Raw genomic sequence first — 18,430 nt, forward strand, 5'->3', positions numbered from 1 at the left:
GGGAGATGTCTCCAATGTCAAACAATTCAGTAGGTGCCAGGGCACATCTCAGGCCTAAGGAGAGGCTTGTATATCACTCATTCCATCATTCATTCACCAAAAATATGTATTAAGCACTAACTTTGTACCAGACGTTCGATTCAGTAATAAACAAGACAGATAGGCTCTGTGCTGTCAGAGTTTCATCTGGGTCTGGGAAGCATACAATGAACATGTTAGGGAATAAATCAGCAAGATAAGGTCAGTTAGTAACAAGTGCTGTGAAGACAACAAAAGGGTGATGTGATAAGAGTACTTGAGTGAGGGGAAGGCTTATTCTAGACTTCTAGTTAGGGAAGGCTGATCTGCAAAGCTAATATTTATGCTGAGACCAGACACATGGTAAGAGCCAGCTTTGCAAAATGCTGGGGGAAAGAAAGCATTCTAAACATTGAGAACAACAGGTGTAAAGGCCCCAAGGCAGGAAAAGGCTGCAACTATTTGAGGAACAGAAAAGAGACAAATGTAACTGAAGCATAGCAAGCAAGCCAGAGAATGGGGTTGAGGTTAGAGAGTTGAATAAAGGTCAGATTATGCAATGTTTTGTAAAGCCAAGTGTATCAGTCAATAAGACAATCAGGAAAAATCAGAAATCACCCTAGTATTTCAAGTAGAAAGAACTGAATTTGAAGAATTGGTTACAAATATGTTGGAAGGACTGGAGGAGCAAAAAGAGGGAGATGAGGTTTTCCTAAGATTAGTAATTATAGAAAGTCACTGTCAGCCCTAAGACTGGAAGAGCAAAATGAGAAACAACAATAACCATAGCTGAAAACTGCTGTGCTGCTGAGACAATTAGGAACTGAACTGCCTGTGTGGGAAACCAAGAGCAAGCAATGTGGCCTTTATTAGAGGTGCCGTCAAAATGCAGAAAAGAACATGGCTTCTCCCTTACTCCTGTCTTCCAGTCTCCAGGCAGTGGTTCTAATTGGCAGAACCTAACAGGAAGCCAGCTATTAAAGGAGTGAAAAAAATGTGCTGGCAGGCTCCCAGGTCCAGGGAGACAGTGTAGAGGACAAATGTGGAGCTAACTGACAACACACTCTATTATCATTCCACAGGCCCTCCTTCATGAGCTCTGCATTTGATATGCAGAACAGGCTACAGCAGCAGTTTGATCACCTCGCTTCACATCTTTAAAATGGGAATGACAATAGTCATGGGTTTGTTTTAAGGATTCAGAGAGATGATGTATGTAAAATACTTGGCTTAGTGCCTGACACTTAATAAGGTCTCAATAAATGTTAGCTGTAGATGAAGCTATATTGAAAGTTAAAGGGAGTCTTAGCACTTGGAAAAGTTGGAAACCAAGGGTCTTAGGAGAGCTCAGTCTAAAGAAATTGATAAAATTAGAGAATCTTCATTTCCAGGTTGCCCCTACAGGGCTCATGCAAAGACATTTGCTGCGCTCTGTTTCTATAGGCTCTACTTGGAGGAGCTGGATACCAGACAGATAATGAGCATTGTCCCAGCTATCTATTGCTGGGGAGCAAAATGCTGGAAAGCTTAGAGCTTAAAACTATCCTTTCTTATGCTCATGACTTTCTGGATCAAGAATTTGGACAGACACAGTAGACTATGGTTTGTCTCTGTCTATAGTGTCTGGGGCCTCCACTGGTAAGATTAGAAGGATGTGTGTCTGTCAACATCTGGTGGCTTATTCACTTACATGTCTGGGGCCTGATCTGGGTTGTCTTGAAGATGAGGACTGGAGGCCAGAGTGCCTGCATGTAGCCTCTTCTAGGTGATTTGGCTTCCTTACCACATGGCAGCCACAGGGCTCTAATGGTGAATTTTTCAGCTAGCAAGGTGGAAGCTGCATCACCTATTATGGCCAAGCATCAGAAGTTTCTCAGCATCATTTCTGTTGCAACCTATTGGTCTTACAGTCCATAATCCCCAAGGAGCCACAAGCCCATCAAACTCAAAGATAAGGGAGCTATATTCCACCTCTTGGTAGAGAAAACAATAAGATTCTAGAAGAGCATACAGAATGGAAGATATTATTGTGGCATTTTTGGAAAATAAAATCTGCCACAGTGTACAGATTAGAACTCCTGCTTCCCCCAGAGCTGGGACCTTGCCAGCCATCCTAGGAAGACATGGTCTGAGCTCTCTGAGGAAAATGGGGCCAAAGATACATGTTTCTGTCTGTGCCCTGCCTTATCATTCAGAAGAAGCCTCCCCAAAGCCCTAAAAGGGAGGAAATCTGTGGTCCAGAATAAGTCCTCAGAGAGTGCGCTGAATAACACTCAGGGAACATGTATCATATTAGAGTTAGAAAGCAAGAGAACCCTCCAGCTCCCTTTCCCATCGGATCTGAACACTGGTCTTGGTGGTCGTAAAAGGAGGAAAAGTAATACTGAAGCTGGCCTAACAGCTCTGTAGCATGTGGGCTAGTTTCAAACAAGGAAAAAAAAAAAAAAAAAAAGAAAGAAAGCAAGAGAGCTGGAAACTGTTAGGAAGTCTCATCACATCTGACACTGGTTAATGATGATGATGGTGCTGATAAGATATTTACTGAGTGCCTATTTGGGACGAGGCACTTAAATATATCTTTCTCATTAAGCCTCCAAAAGGAAATGTAGAGTCTTAAATGCACATCTTAGAAGAAGAAAAAAAAAAAAAAGATTGAAAATTAATGAGCTAAGGATCTACCTTAATAAGTTAGAAAGACACACAGAACAATAAACTCAAAGAAAGCAGAAAGAAGTAGCAACATGAAGAACAGAAATTGAAGAAATAGAAATCAAATAAGCAACAGAAAGAATCAGCCAAGACAAAAGCCAGTTCTGTGAAAACTGATAAATATCTGGAGCTACTGGTCAAGAAAAGGTTAAGCCTTGGCTGGTGTGGCTCAGTGGATTGAGTGCTGCTCTGCAAAGCAAAGGGTCACTAGTTAAACTCCCAATCAGGGCACATGCCTGGGTTGTAGGCCAGGTCCATAGTTGGCGGTGTGCAAGAGGTAACCAATCAATTTTCCTCTCTCACACAACGATGTCTCCCTCTCCTTCTCTCTCCTTTCCCCTCTCCCTAAAAATAAATAAATTAATAAAATCTTTTTTACAAAAGAAAAAGTTAAAAGAACACAAAAATAAACAATGTTGGGAATGAAAAGAGGGATATTACTATGGATACTTCAGACATTAAAAGAAAATACAGGTAAGAGGTTATTATGAATAAATTTTTATTTATAGATTTTAGAGAGAAAGAGGAGGGGAGAGAGAGACATCAATTTGTTGTTCCACTTATTTATGTATTAATTTGTTGCTTCTTGTATGTGCCTTAATTGGGAATCAAACTGACGACCTTGTGTTTTGGGATGACACTCTAACCAACTCAGCTACCCAACCAGGGCCTAAATTTTATACCAATAAAATAGGAGATATATATGAAATAGACAAATTGCTTGAAATGTATAACTTAAAATACTCAATTTGAAATAGGAATCTGAATAATTCTAAAACCATTAAAGAAATTGAATCAGAAGTAAAAAAAATCTTCCACAAAGGAAACATAGGCTTCACTGGCAAGTTCTAATTCTTTAAACACCCCACGAGAGCATTAGGATTCCCTTCTTCAGATGAGGGAACTGGAACTCTGAGAGTTCGAGTGACTTGCCGAAGGGCCCGGAGCTGGTAGATGCCAAAGCCAAGATTTGAGTCCTGGTTGGCCTGGCTCAAAGCCAGGAAGTTTAGTCATTGACACTCCCAGCCTCCTCTTCAAATGTTATAACTAGCGGCATATATGTGAATGTGAAGCACAAAGCCTTAATGGGGGAAAAAATGCATAAACAGATTCCAGATTTGCAAGAATGGAAAGTAAAGCTCTTTCTGCCCAGGGAAGCCCTAGACACTTAGAATCTGGTTACGTCCATGTGGAGAGGGAACCTGGAGACTATCCCCAGAACCCCATCACACCATTCCTCAAAACCTGTTCAAATGCCACCAAGCTTCTCTGTAGTGGTGACACTTGAGAACGTCTTGCTTTAAGTACTGCCGTAAGTCCCATAGCTCCCCAGCCTCCTGCACCCTTAGATGCTCATAGGACTGTATCTGGGCCTTCTTTATACATTGTCTGCTGGGCATCATTCTCACTAATGTTCTTCAACCTTGAAAATGCATGGCTCCCTAAGAATACAGACCCTAGTTTGAGAAACGTGCATTGAAAAGTTAAATGTTGGTACTCTTAGTGATCACTGGGGCTTTGGAAATTGCAAGGCAGCTCTTGTAGTCATCTAGACTACCCAGAGCAATTCTTGTTCAGAGGCATTTTTAAGATTTTCACTAAAATAAAAACTAAAAATTTAAATATTCAGATAGCAAACTTTGTGATCCTTGAAGATGGATTTTATCTTTGTAACAGGCATGAAGTGCTCCACGATATAACGTAGGATTTCATTATCACTCTAAATCAAATTTAAATCTGCAATAAATTCAATAAAAAGGAAAACAGTAAGTTCTGTGGAACATTAGATTATTCCATCTCTACCCTCCCTCTGAGGTAACAGGTTTATACACACACATTCTTTCCCAGGTAACTTTAGAGTTTCCTCCTGTGGACAGAGTGTATTTCTCTGTCCCTTTACTCTGGGCTTTGCTATATGACTTGTTTTGATCAGTGGTATTTCAGCAGAATTGACAGAGACAGAGGCTTAAAATGGGGATTGCCCATTGGGGCTGTTACTCTTATGCTGCTTCTGTCTCCATGAGATAAACATTCCCTGACTATAGCCTGCTGGTCCTGGAAAAACAGTGTGAGACACGTAGACAGAGCCAAAGCACCCAGCCAAACCAGCCTATAAACAACTAGGCCCCACCTGAGCCCCAAACACATGAGCTAAATAAATGTTTACTATTATGTGCAATGAAATACGGTGATTGTTTATACAGCATTATCGATGCCATAGTTAACTGATATAAGCCCCTTCTTACCAAGATTACTGGGTCCTCAGTTCACACCAGTTGCCACAGATGCGCCTCCTGCCTGGGCTGTTCCATACTCTGAAGGTGGGGGTTCTGCGTGAGTTCTATCCCCTCTGTGAAAAGTCTAGCCACAGCGACCTTTGCCAAGGCTCCCCAAATCGTAGGTTTTTGTGCTCAAGCCTCACAGACATTCATGGCCCTCAGTGATTACCTAGGTTTGACCCTCAGATCCGTAACTTTGGGCAATTCATTTGCCTCATCTGTAAAATGGAAACAATAATATAGCTTACTTCATAGGGTTCTTGTGAGGAATAAGTGAATACACAGAAAGTGCTTAACACAGTGTCCGGCATATAGTAAGTGTGAATGCTGGCTGTTATATTGTTGTGTATTTGCTCACCCCAATAGTCTTCTTCCTAGGTCCTCTCATCTCAGAAGACCTGCAGTCATGTGAGCTCAGGTTTCTGCTCTGCTGGAATTCATACCTTAATCCGCTTTCTAGTCTTGAGAGTTCCAACTAACCCTTCTGAGTAGGGCCCATTCCCCATTCAAACTGGGAAAAATTAAGTCTTCAATCCTAATCTTTGTTAGGAAAGCCTGTGTGGCAGTTGTCTTCTGGGTCATCTGCTGCTTGCAGTTTTTCCTTTCTATCCAGAAATATACAAATCCCCATGGAGATTTTTAAAATGTTTTAAGTTCATGGAGGAAAATAATTTTTTTAAGTTCAAACCTCAAGGACACAAAGTCTGGCTTTTCCCAAGAGGGATGGAATGCCTTTCATTCCTCTGAGGTGAACCTGCAGCTGAGAAAAACCAGACAAGGTTATTTTCTCAGTAAGTCATCCTGCTACATCTAATTCTCAATAAATTTTCATTACTAGACTGTGAATTCCTTGGCTATGTTTTATTTACTGTGGGCCTTCAGAGCTTCGTAGAGAACCCACACTTAGTAGGTGGGTGATAAATGTTGGGTAAATGAATGAATGAAGAATATGGGTGGCCTGGCCAGGTAGCTCAGTTGGTTAGACCATCATCCTGATATGCCAAAGTTGCAAGTTTACGGGTTCAATCCCCAGTCAGAACACATAAAAGAAGTAACAAATGTGGAACATAAGTAAGTGGAACAACACGTTGATGTTTCTCTCTCTCTCTCTCTATTTCTCCTTCCTTTCCCCTCTCTCTAAAAATAAAACTTTTTAAATATTTAAAAATTTATGGGTTATAAGACCAAGACAATTACCATACTAGGGGTGGAGAAATAAATACAAGTACCCACTGTGTGCTCAGGCTTATACACCAAGGCTCATAGAGGAAAAGTACCAAGGCATCTCAGTCCTCAAAGGATTAAGTCTACAAAGGAAACAAAGGTCAAGAACATAAATCACTTGCTCTGTCCCACCTAAGTGAGAGAGGCCACTGAGGTGCTTGGTTCAGAAGCAGCTGTGGGTTTGCTGTACAGGAGGCTTAGGAAAGGAAGAGGCAGGATGTGGCCTAAAATTTTAAGAGCTGAGAGGGGCTCAAACACTCAGCTGGGGGCTACCAGCTTATAAGGTATCCAAGAAAATGACAGGAATGAGTTTACTATTTGTGGAAAATTACAAGGAGACCAGCCTAACCTGACTGTAGAACTTGTGATAGGAAGTCATGGGAGATAAGCTTGGCTATTTCAGGCTGTGATCTGAGTGTGGAGACCTGGAAGTCAGGCTGAGAGTGGATTTTTAAAAAAATTGAGAGAGAAGGAGAAACATTGACTTGTTCCACTTATTTATTCATTTATTGATTGATTCTTGTATGTGTCCTGACCATGCACCCACAATCTTGGCATATTGGGATAATGCTCTAACCAACTGAGCTACCCTGCCAGGACCTGGGAGTGGATGTTGATGAATCACAGGCAACAATAACAAAAGATTCCTGAGATGTGGCATGACAGCATACAGTAGCAGCAGGAGCTCTCTTTCCTTTTCATTCCAGGACTAAACGAGATTTCAATCCAAGCCAGAGATTCTAGACATGAGCCCACTAGAGGACACAAACCCCTCAGCTCCTCTAAGAAAGTGGAATTCTTATTGGTGAGAATATTTAGTTGCAAGCAACAGAAAAACATTAGCTAACTTAAAGAAAAAAGTTATTATACTAGAAAGAAATGGGGGTGGCTCACAGAATTTAAAAAAATAATAATACTGAAGAGGCTGTTCCAGCAAGATGAGGAAGCAGGACAGTGAAATCAAGGTAGCTGGGGCTAAGGAATAATCTCTTCATAGTGCTGCCTTGGGGATAAATGAATTCCATTTCCATGTCATTCTATTCAAGATTCAAGGGTGAAAGACCACCTAATTGGCCTAATTTAGGTCACATGCCAACTCTTCATCCAGTGAATTGAGGGAGTCTTCATTAATAGTCCACCCAAATTATGACTGCTGAAGTAGAATCCCAAGCCAAATCCCCAAAGCTGGTGCCAGGGGAAATGAATGTTACACAGACCAGAACAGTAGTCTTCTACTACAAAGTGTGTGCACTAGGAAAACCTAGGGCCCAGTTGGTCCTGGAGGCTGGGGGAAAAGGAGGGATAGGACAGTTACCTAAACTGGTAGGTATTATGTGATGGTAAATTTTATTTGTCAACTTGTCTGGAACACAGGATGCCCAGATATCTAGTTAAACATTATTTCTGGGTATATCTGTGAGGATGTTTCTGGAGGAAATTAGCACTGGAATTGGTAGACTAAGTGAAGGGGATGGCCTTTACCCAATGTGGGTAGGTAATATTTAACGAGATATCTGGGCCTTTCATGTTGCAATCAAGTTAACACATAAAATTAACCAATCTGTTGGAGACTCAAATAGAACAAAAAGGTGAAGGTTGAATTCTCTCCGTGCCTGACTGTATGAGCTGGGACATCAGTCTTCTCCTGCCCTCTGCACTTCTGGTTCTCAGGTCTTCAGATCCAGAATAAAATCTATACTGTCAGCTCTTGGGATCTCAGGCCTTTAAAGTACCCCACCAACTTCCCTAGGTCTCCAGCTTGCATATGGCAGATCATGGGACTTCCTAGCCTCCATAACTGTATAAACCAATTCCCTACAATAAACCTCATTTCTCATTTTATATCTATATCTATATTTATTTCTATAGCTCCTATGGGTCTATTTCTCTGGAGGACTCTGAATTATATAATACACATTTATGACTGGATCCTAGGCTTCAGAGCTTCGAGTCTACCTCAAGTTCCTCCTTTAGGAACCTCCACGGTGACCCAGTGTGAGAAGTGAGCTGATGTCGGGGAAGGGACCAATTAAGGTTCAAGGTGGAAACCCAGGAGAATGTTGATAAGTGAACCCATGGAATTTAATAATTTAATAATTCTATGGGGGAGGAAGAAGGACCTTAGCATTTCTAGCATAAATCAAGCAGGAATGCCTATTCTTAGTCTCTGAGATGCCGAGAGAGTCAGAGTGCTCCCCCAGCTTCCTCAGTCTCCTCAGATCAAAATGGAATTTCAGAAGATAAGGGACAGAAACTAGAGCCTAGGCAGACAAGAAGAAGGGAGAAACCTTCTGCCTGAAACAAATTCAAATGGGGGCAAGGGTTTGTTAGGAAAGTGTAATTACCTAGCCTGCCTGTTCCTAAAGCCTGGCACAAGGGGAATAGGGCCATCTGGGAATCCTGATGCTGAACAGCCGAGGTGGAGGTAGACTCAGGACAACTGAAATCCTCCCTGCATGATTGGGGCCTCTCCTGAGCCTGACCCAGACCTGGTCCACCTCAGCCTGAGAGGTCATACGGATTCTGAACACAGATGGCACAGGGACCCGGAAAATTTTTAGGAACCCGGAAGGGACAGGGTAGGCCTGGGGGCGGGTGACATCAGGAGGAGGAGATAAAAAGGTTCTTCTCTGTTTTGCTCAGGCCCCAGAAAGCTGACCTCTATGAACTGTGTCACCCGGCTTCTTGCCCCCAGCTGCCTGTTGGGTTTGGCCAATGGGAGGCACTGGCAGGAGATGACCTGACTTCTGGGCTTCAGTGTTGGCAGAAGTTATATTCCTTTGCAGAAGGCCACAGCTCCTGTAGGACAATGGCTTTCCCACACACAGGTGTCACCAGGTTCTGGCAACACCACTCCCTGCTTACCCCTTCCCCTTCCAGCCAAGAACTGGTAAAGTCTTCTTTGGCTAGGCCCTGGTGCCTCTACATCTTTTGTTGCTTCCTGTAACCCAGCCCAGGAAATAGTTCCTTCATTAGCTTCTCTTCAACTTACCCTCTGAGTGTGCTTTTCTTTTCTGCAGGGCCCCTGACAGGTACAGCCTCTTTATGTGGCATAGTGGTGTGGAAACACTGTCACCCTGACCCTTGGGGGGTGTCCCTGCCCAGGACTGCCTCAGATCAATCAACAATCACTGAATCTCAATCAAATGGACTTTTGCTATTTGGCAGAGCCCTTAAGAAGTTATTCTGTCACCTCCCTGCCTCTACACACATGGAGAATAGTAACAGGGCAGAAACTGGCCAGCCCAGGAAAGGTCATCAGCCAAGCAAAAACCCTCTGGCCTCAGTTGCGCACCAGAATGGGATCTCTCCCCTTCAGCCCTGCCTCAGGTACTCCAGCTGCTATCTCATTCTGTTCCTTATCCCCTCCATGGACTTTCCAGCAGGAAAGCTGGGCCCACCATTATAATCTACTTCTAAACTTTAGCTATTTTCCACTTACCTCCTCTTTTACCCAGAGATAATCCTTTTTGTTCTCTGCCCCCCACCCCACATTCTGAACATGGGGGTGGGGAGATGGGGAAGATTGGGATCCTTCTCTGACCTTTACACTCCTACCCAAGACCTCGGTTTACCCAGAAAACAGCAGGCAGGGGGAGGCCTGTTTCAGACCAAAGACAAGCCAGCTGCTCATTAAGGAAGCTGAGAACTGAGGGAGGTGACTAATGGTGTCAGGAGCAGAGCCCAGCACGAGCAGAGAAGTGAGCAACAGCATCAGAATTGAGTGTGGGAGAAAAGAGAGGACAGAAGAGTCAGTGCCCAGAGCAGGCAGGGCGTTCACTCCCAAACGATTCTGTCAGGGTAAAACAAAACCCAGCCTGACCCAGTCCCTCCTGGAGCTGTCATCTTAGAAAAGGGAACTGATCTGTCACCTTGGGTGGAACAAGAGGTGGTTGGGACATGATGTGGAAGAAAAAGGGGTTCTATGGAAAGTAACCTCACATGGTAATCTGATCATAAATTCCTAACTGGGCAGGTTATCATACCCCAGGCATATAACATTTTTTAGTAAAACATTTGTCTTTGTCTTAAACAAGCCCTGTTTATTGTTTTTGTGCATCTCAGTTAACACACCTTTGAAATAAGCATAAGCACCCTTAAGAGAGCACATAATCTTGTTAATCATCCGGTAATCCAATCCCCACCTTCCTTTCTCCCCCCTCCATGTAATAATCTTCCTTATGTACCCTCCTTAACTTCAAATGCATAAAAGAAACTGCAAAACGATCATTCTCCAGAGCATTTGAGATCTTGCTTCCTGGTAATTGCCCTCAGTTTGCCTCAAATAAACTCAAAAATGCTCTGCAAGTTTGGACATTTCTTATGTCAGCAATGGATACAGGCAAGGATGTTTGTTCGTTTATTTCACAAACATTTATTGAGTGCCTACAACTTACTGAGGGCCAGCAGTGAATCAGACAACAAAATTCCTGCTCCAGTGGAGCTTACTTCCTGATGCATTTTAAAATATTATTCAAACTCCCTACTGTGGACCACAAACAGCACTGGCTCTGGTGGCCCCCGCCCTCTCCAACTGCCTTTTGTGCCCCTCTTACCTCTCACCCTGCTCTAGACATAAAGGCCTTCTTTCTGCCCCCTGAACATGCCACATTCATGCTCTTGCACTGGCTTCTCCAGATCTTCCTTTTCATGGCTGCCTCCTAATCATTCAGGTCTCAGCCAAGAGGCTTCCGAAGCAGAAAGAAAAGCACTCCAGGTGGTGGGAAAATCTTGTTTGAAAATCCAGATGTTGGAAAAAGTTGAAAAACTGAAAGGAAACCAATGTAGCTAGGGCAGAGAGAAGAAAGGGAAAAGGGAAGTGATTTAGCCTGAGGACTCCTGAAAGGCAATCACAGAACAAAGGCTGTGAAGGTCAGAGACAATGTATGAATGTTACTGATTTGGTCACAGATCTAAGCAACCAGGGAACATCTCAAAAAGATTTCTGAAGGGTCTCTAAACCCTCAACCCCCACTGTCAAGAGTTGTCTCCAGGGTATTAACTGTCCTGCTCTTCTAGCAGCCAAGCCAGCAGGTAGTTCCCTAGCCACAAAGAAGCCCTGGGTTAGAAAGCCAGAAGGTAAAGTCAGGGAGAGGAAGGTGCTGTCAGGTCAGGCCACTTAAACTGGTTGAAGTCAGCATAAAACTGTCACAGCAGCGGCGAGAATAAGAGGTAAGGCTGGGACAATTTGATGTGGAGCACAAGAGGTGTCCTATAGAGTAAGAGGGACACTATGTGACACTGGAAAGGGAGGCTGGAGATAAGAGAGAGAGCTGTGCATATCAAAAGATGGTGGTAAACCTGGTCTGGGCAGGCACATGTTCCTGACACAGGTGGAAGAGGGAACTGTGGTAGTCTGAGACCCCAGAGGGCACCTCCTTTTGTGGGGCACCTCACCAGGCCACTGCCCACCCCTTCATGTGCCAAGAAGGCCAGTTTCCACTTTTCTTGGAATTTACTAAGTATCCCACAGCATCATCCCATAGGAATGGTGAGGAGGCAAAGCATTGACTTGCTCCTCATGTGACATGAGTTGGATGAAAGGCTGGAAAGGATTCTCACAGTGTTTATCAGGAGTCTGTGGCCTGGTCACTACATTCATTCAGGAATCAGTATTTATTTACTGAACATCTACTATGTACCAGGCACTGTCCCAGGCACTGGAAACTCAGGCAGTTATAAGAGCCCTATGGCCCCCTGCCCTTACCAAGGCAGACTTGGTACATGTTCTGCACATATTATATTTCAATGGCATAGGTGTGTGCTACATGGTGAGGGCCTATGATGCTGCTTTGATTCCTCCATAATCTACCCATCCCCATTCCCACCCCCTGTCACCCCCAGCCGCACACTGAAAGCCCCAGGCAGGCAAACAATTCCAACCCTGGAGGGCCAGCTCATTCTCATTTCTCAGTAAGTTTAATTTTGCCATCAGCCAGAGGCAATGACCGCAGCTCTGGAAATCTGGCTGCTGATACTCTGGCCTGGGGTAGGCAGCCCAGAAATAATTGCCTCTTTGAGTGTTTTCTTGGAATGTGCATGTGCTTCTTGCTTCTTGTGGTGGCCATTCCCTCCCAGGGCTACTTTTTAAAAATCATTTATTATTGTTCAATTACAGTTGACACACAATATTATATTAGTTTCAGGTACACACCCCAGTGATTAGACATTATATAACACACTAAGTGATCATCCTGATAAATCTCATACCCATGTAACGCCATACATAGTTATTAGAATATTATTGACTATATTCCCTATGCTGTATTTTACATCCCCAGGGCCGATTCTTAATGTGATGAATGAATTAGGCCTGTGAGGCTGGTGGGGACTGTTTCAAGGAGAGGGTGGAGGGTGGGTCAACCTCAGGGACATACCTTGTCCATCCTCCTTCCGCTATGTAACCAGGAGTTTGAAGAGCACCTGCAATCCTTTTGTCACATGCACCAAAGCCTCATCACCTTGTGGTCACACACTTTCCCCTCAGGTCTGCCTCAAACCCCCCATGGCTCCAGGAACCCTTTCTATACTCACTAAGGGTGGGTGGCCCTGAGACTTGAGCTAGGCTCTAAAGGCTGCTCTGCTCTCGGCGTTTTCACCTTGCTGCTGTCCTTGATGCAGGATGTCTTCTTTTCCTTGCTCTGAGTAGGGAAACAGAATGTTAATGATGATGAGCCCAGATTTTCCTGAGTGTGGAACCAGCCAGATGGATCCTAATGCCACATCCTGGCTCAGACCACCAGACCTGTGACTGCACCAAGATGGCTGCCTCCTCTGCAGCTCCTGTCGGGGTGAGGGGAGGGAAAGTAAGTGAGAAAGAATGCAAGAGAAATGACTGTAACACAGGAAAGGGTTTCATTTATCTGCCCCATATCTGGTGGGGTCTTCTGAAGGCCATTGAGACTATCTCCCTGACTCAGTCCCCATCAGTGACTCCCAGCCTCCCTGGGGATCCCATTCTATACCCCTGACCCTCTGGGCCCTTGGCTAGGTCAACAGGTATGAGGAGAGGGGCTCCAACTCCATCCAGTTATTTTGGCTCTGTGCCTTCATGAAATCCCCGGAATTATAAGCCTGTTGACTATATTCTCCCTAAAATAATCACCCTTCCTGTAGGTTATGATACAGTATTGAGGGACAGACAAGGAAATGGTTGCTAGGGTGGGTGCAGTTTAGTGCTCCCTGGTGTGGGACCCAAAGCTCTCCAGGTCTGAGGAACTTCTGCTGGTGCTGCTCGCAACTCCAGTCCTCCAGTAGGCCCACAGAAGCGCTGTTTCTTCTCCATCTTGGCTCCTGGAAAACTCCTCCTCACTTTTCAAAACCCTGATCAAACATCACTTCTTCTCTGAAGACTTCCCTGATCTCTTTTCAGACAGAGCGGATGACTCTCCTTAAGTCAGTACTTCCGTCTACAAACAGTCTGATCTTGAGCAAATTACTAATTATTATGAAACCTCTATAAAATGGGGGTAATATAGCCCTTGCGGGGTTAAGGAGGAAGTAGAGATAATGTATCTTTAAAACCTACTATTGTGCCTGGCACATGATGAGGGCCAGAAAATGACAGGTCTTGGAACGATGACAGTGATAATATTTTCCAGTGGTCTGTTTATATATCTGTCATTTGTAAGAGACTATGAACTCTTAAAGGACAAGGGCCACAGTTGAGTCATTGTTGTATCCACGGCACCCTGTCTCAGAGTAAGCACCCAATAAAGGGGTAATAAATGTCAGCATTATCATTAGAATACTTCAAATAATACTAACTGGCCTTTAACGAGTGTTTACCATGTGCCAGGCACTGTTCCAAGCAATTTACCAGGGTTATCTCACTTAATCTTCACAACAATCCTATAAGGTGATGTCTCCATTTTATAGATGAGTAAACTGAAGGTTAGACAATTGGCCTGAAGTCCCACCATAAGAAATGAGGGACGGAGGCAGTTTCAGAACCAGGTCAGTCTGACTCCAGAGTTTTTTAATAACTACATACTTGACTGCTGAGCATGTTGTATATTCTATCACAATGCTCAGTCCACCTGTCTTCTCTTCTACCTGACAACAGGAACTGGATTTAGTTTACTTATGTAGTCCCTGACACTGGCACAGATCCTGATGCACAAACCCCCTCCCCTAGGCAATGTTTCTTGGATAAGTAGATGAGAAAGGAGAGGGAGAAAGGAGAAAGTCAAGGGCAAATGGTAGGGCTGGGCGGGGCAAGACATCTTTTGTTTTGAAGAGCAATGAGAGAAGAGGGTGGGGAGGAAGCTGTGTCCTGGCCCTCAGGTTCACACACCTCCTCAGGGGCACCCTGCCATTCCCACCATCCCAACTTCATCTGAAAGGGTGTTCCTTTGGAAACATAGAAGCTCAGAAAAATGTGAGCTGAGGGCTCAGGCAGCCCCTCCGCACCCCCAGAACCACTAACATGAGTTGTAGGAGATAGAGATATTTATGGAACATGAGTGAGCCAGCATTTGAGAGAAGAGGAAATAAAAGTAGGCCAGAGCATCTCTGTGCCTCAGAAAACTAGACTGCAGGGGAACAGGGAGTCACCCCCAACCTCCCCAAACTCAACATTCAGGGCCTGACTTCACTCAGCAGGGTCATGGCCTAAGGGAGGACAACCTTGCCAGAGGTACAGCTCTCCTGTGAGTGGGTGAAAGGTCTCTGTTCCTTGTCATCTTGTCAGCACTCTGGTGTGGGGGCAGGGCCTGTCTGCTCATCTGACCTCAGGGCCAGGGTTGTGGGGACCTTGGCCAGCTGTGTCCTAGCTTGCCCTGCTTCTTCAAGTCCAGTTGGGGCTAGGGAGGGAGAGGGAATTTTAATTTACATTTCTCCCCTTGATTCAGAGTCTGGGCAGCTATTTTGACTGCTTCACTGAAATATTCTTTAATTTTGAGTTTCTTTTTCTCATTACAACTCGAAAATTAAAATCTCTCTGCCTTGGGCAAGTAAAGGCTGAGTGCGGGATGGCTGATGCTGCTGCATATTTCTTACTTAAGTCAATTTGGAGACACTGGCTGCTTTCTCTCAGGGCAGATGATGGGGATAACGTTAGCCTCCCTCCCCCCTGAGCATCAGCATTAATCCTCCCATTATTCCTGCAGCCCTCCCTGACCTGTTCTAATCACAAAATTAATAACACTTTGCGTTTGAAAAGTTCTTCCTTGTGCACTATTTACAGCTAATCCTCACAACAGCTCTACAAGGAAAAAAAGCAGATATTCTTGTTCTCGTTTTTTTTTTTTCTAATGAGGGGACTGAGGGCCCAGAGCATTCTCCAGATGAGAAACAAAGCCCCCGAAGTCCATAGATGGGGTTGTGACCCATTCCCTTCAGTCTCCCTGCTTCTGAAAAGACAGCTGGGGCAGGGCTGCCTCTTTTCATTGCCCCCAGAACACTGACTGGGAGACCTACCCATTCAGGAGAGGTGTGATCTCAGGTAGCTTCTGTCCCTCCTTGAGCTTCAACTTTCTCATATTGAAAATGGGGGTTGCCCAGTGGGTACTCGAAATGTTGGGAGGGATCACTTTGTAAAACGATTGTCTACCTACTGTGCTGTACACCTGAAACTAAGAACAATATTGAATGCAAACTAATTGAAAAAGAAAATTACAAAAAGAGAAAAGAAAAAGAACAGAGGAGCTGCCCTAAATTTTGTCTAAAGCCACCTTGCAGCACATGTGCTCCGACCCCAGCGCCAGAAAGACCATGTCCTCTGTTGCTATGCTCAGTCTCTGTGTTTCTGGCTCTCTGTGCTCGAGTGGCATGGTGACTGCTGCTCCATGTCTTTGCCTTGCTCTGCTCTCCTCTCTGAAGACCTCTCCCTGATTTGCTCACAGAGTCTGAGAGGGATATTTGGTCCACATGGGTTCTCGCAGTAGAGATCCAGAACATCCCCTCCAAGAGGGGCCTGGAGAAGAGTCTGGTGGAAGGTGGCCCCAGGATTGCATCAAACCTTAGCAACACACTGATTTCTCTGAACATATCAGGAGGTGCCTGAGGCCTTCCAAGGCCTGGAACAGGCTCATTTCAGTGGGGGACACAAAGTCTAGGAATGCAGGCTGGGCTAAATCCCAAGCAGCACTAGTAGTTGTGACGGCCCTGCCACGAACAGCAGCACCAGCCTTCTAGGGGCATGGTCTGATGGTAAAAGTAGTTCCTTATTTCACTTTTGCCCCCATCCCCAACTCCCTTGGGGATCTGGTACTTTTCCATGTTCTTCTATTCCTTTTAGTACGACTCCAGAGAACCAGGAGCCCAAGGCACCATGTGACCCTAAACCTCTCCAATAACCTCATGTTTTTGTTCCTGGTGTGAAAATGAGACAAGATAGTAAGAAGCTAGGAAAATTCCTTGGCAAGTGGAATAGGGAAACTGAGACAGATAGCTGAACAAACTGGCCCAGTAATTTACAGCCAGATACAAAAGGTCACACCCCCAAGAGATAGCATCTAGGCCTCAGTTGTATTTGAGCTCCAGGCCCCGAAAAGAAGCAAAACCAGGTGGGCGGTACCAGAACAGCTACAATGACTAAATGAACCCCTGCACTGTCACTGACCAATCATTGCAGACCATCACTCTGAAAGGGCACATCTGGAAAACTGATGAGTAGTCTACTGAAACTCTCCCCTGAGACCTCCCCTAAGATTCCTGCCAGCAAGAGAGAGATACAAGACTCAAGACAAAGGGCCCAGGTCACGCTCTCCCTCTGGAGATAGCCAGCACCATTCCCTTTCCCCTCTTCTTCCCTCAGTTCTTCCCCCACTGGCAGGCACCTCCTAAGCTAAGGAATGCTGAGACTTGCAATCAGGGCAGCAATGGGAAGCAGCAATTTGTCCCAGGCCAATCCCTTGAACCTGTCCCCAAGGCCTCCTTTTCTCTGACTCAGTGAGCTAAGGCAGCCCAACCTAGGCTCTCTAGTTTCTTCTACGCTAAGCCGTTCCTTGTTTTACTGTCCCAAACTTTTTTTTCTCAAATAATAAATATACCCTCATAGTCACATTGTTGGAAACAAGGACATAGTGACTCCCAAACCAGTAAAAGGTCATTAGTAACAAAGGGCAAATGTAATTAAAGAATCTCTGAGAAGGGAGTTGACAGCATTAGCATATTCATAAATCACAATAGGGGCATTTAAATGAACACGTTATGTTATCTGGAGTATCCAGTCATGGAGAAACGGGGAAGAAGGAGAGGGGAGGGGGAGCTAGTTGTGTTAGGGCAGGGAAGCTAATCGCTCTCACTTTAGGGTGGCAATTTCAGGGTGGGGAAGCCAAAACTATAAAACCAGGTTCCTTTGTCTACTTGGGGCCCACATTCTCCTGGCTGTGAGGGTGCACCCAGCTCTGCAGACTCGTGAATAAAGGCCTCGCTTTACTGCTCAAGTCCTGTGTCCCGGTTTTTATTGTGAGCGTTTCTCACAACATGAACTCATGTTGTGAAATCTTTCCTACACGAAGTCAAGAACCCACACACTACAGTCTGGCCCTAGGCAGACCCACTCAGGGCCCAGCCCCTGCCCTGTAACATAGTAACGGCCACCCTCAGCCCCCTTTCTTCCTCCCTAGGGAGTGGGAGCTGAAGGCCAAACTGCTCTCAACCTCAAGGGCCACAAAGGGAACTCGAAATCTAACTTGAGGGACAGTCTGGGCAACCAGGGGCTTTCTAAGGCTGGTGCAGAAGGGAGAGCTGAAGGAAGGAGCAGGGAATGAGAACTTTCTGGAGATAAAGGCTTTGAATTGCAATTCAAATTGAAAAGCAGGCTGCAATGTTGAATCAGGGAATATCAGGCTGAGCTGGGATCAAATTTTAGCTCCACCTCACGCTATGAAATATTAAGCAAGCTCTGGAAAAGAGACCTCATTTTCTTCCTTCACTTTCCACAAAGGTGATTATCCAATGATGTTGTTACAGGATTGAATAAAATAACATACATAAAAACACTTACCAAAGTCTCTGGTATATATTAGGAACTCAGTAAATGGTTACTATTATTATTATTGGTATCAGTATCATTATTGATTCAGAAGTAGCAATTGAAGAGCTACTTTCCTGTTTGTGGAGACACTCAGCCACAGAACAGGGGAAGAAATCCTGAGACAGGGGGTCTTCCTCCACCTGACACTGCGGTCTCATGAAACCTCAATTTTACTTCTCTGGTTGAGTCAGACATAAATCCAAAGGCTTGTTTCCTG

The 18,430-nt window shown here is 44.7% G+C and overlaps 1 non-coding gene across 1 annotated transcript; it reads left to right on the top strand.

The window, feature by feature from the left end:
* Nucleotides 1-2,331: 2,331 nt before the first annotated feature.
* LOC150000722 (small nucleolar RNA SNORA61) lies at nucleotides 2,332-2,451 on the top strand. Its single transcript, XR_016513835.1, has one exon. It is a non-coding gene; the product is annotated as a small nucleolar RNA SNORA61 (small nucleolar RNA).
* The last annotated feature ends 15,979 nt before the right edge of the window (nucleotides 2,452-18,430 follow it).

The sequence above is a fragment of the Furipterus horrens genome, unplaced genomic scaffold (genome assembly GCF_987537825.1).
Source record: "Furipterus horrens unplaced genomic scaffold, mFurHor1.1.pri manual_scaffold_10, whole genome shotgun sequence".
Lineage (NCBI taxonomy): Eukaryota > Metazoa > Chordata > Mammalia > Chiroptera > Furipteridae > Furipterus > Furipterus horrens.